Source organism: Charadrius vociferus, unplaced genomic scaffold (genome assembly GCF_000708025.1).
Source record: "Charadrius vociferus isolate BGI_N301 unplaced genomic scaffold, ASM70802v2 scaffold291, whole genome shotgun sequence".
In the NCBI taxonomy this organism is placed as follows: Eukaryota; Metazoa; Chordata; class Aves; order Charadriiformes; family Charadriidae; genus Charadrius; species Charadrius vociferus.
In genome coordinates, this window is record NW_009646958.1 from 1,026,165 (window position 1) to 1,026,680 (window position 516).

A 516-nucleotide genomic window follows, 5' to 3' on the forward strand; every position below is an offset into this window, starting at 1 on the left:
TCTCTCACATGTCTTTAAGAGAACTAACGGTAAGAAACATCCCAGCTACGAAACATTTCTTCCCCATCTTCCCCAGCTTACAAAGAAGATAGTGTTTCTTTACAAAAAAAAGAACCCAGAACTTTCCAGGACATCTGCTCTTGTTCTCTCTCCCCGCTGTAACAGCAGTCACATTTCATTTGCGGGTGAGGGGGGAGGATTTTGTTTATTTTCTGGTTTAAAGCCATAATCTAGAAAAATGTTTTGTGGAAACTTTTGTTTTCCTATTTTTGTTTGCTTTTTTTTTTTTAATAATGCTCATTTATAGAAAACTTCACAAAGGTGACGTCTATGTACAGAAAACACACTTCCAAAGGCTGCTTCAGTAGTCAATGTAATAGCACCTTTAAAGACAAAAAGAGTTTGACATATCTTAAAAAGTCATTTCGTCAAATTTTAACCCTTTCCAAGCCTCACACAAAGGAGCCAGCCCCAAAGCTCTGTTAGTACAAGCTCTTACGAAGTCTCCGGGGGAAC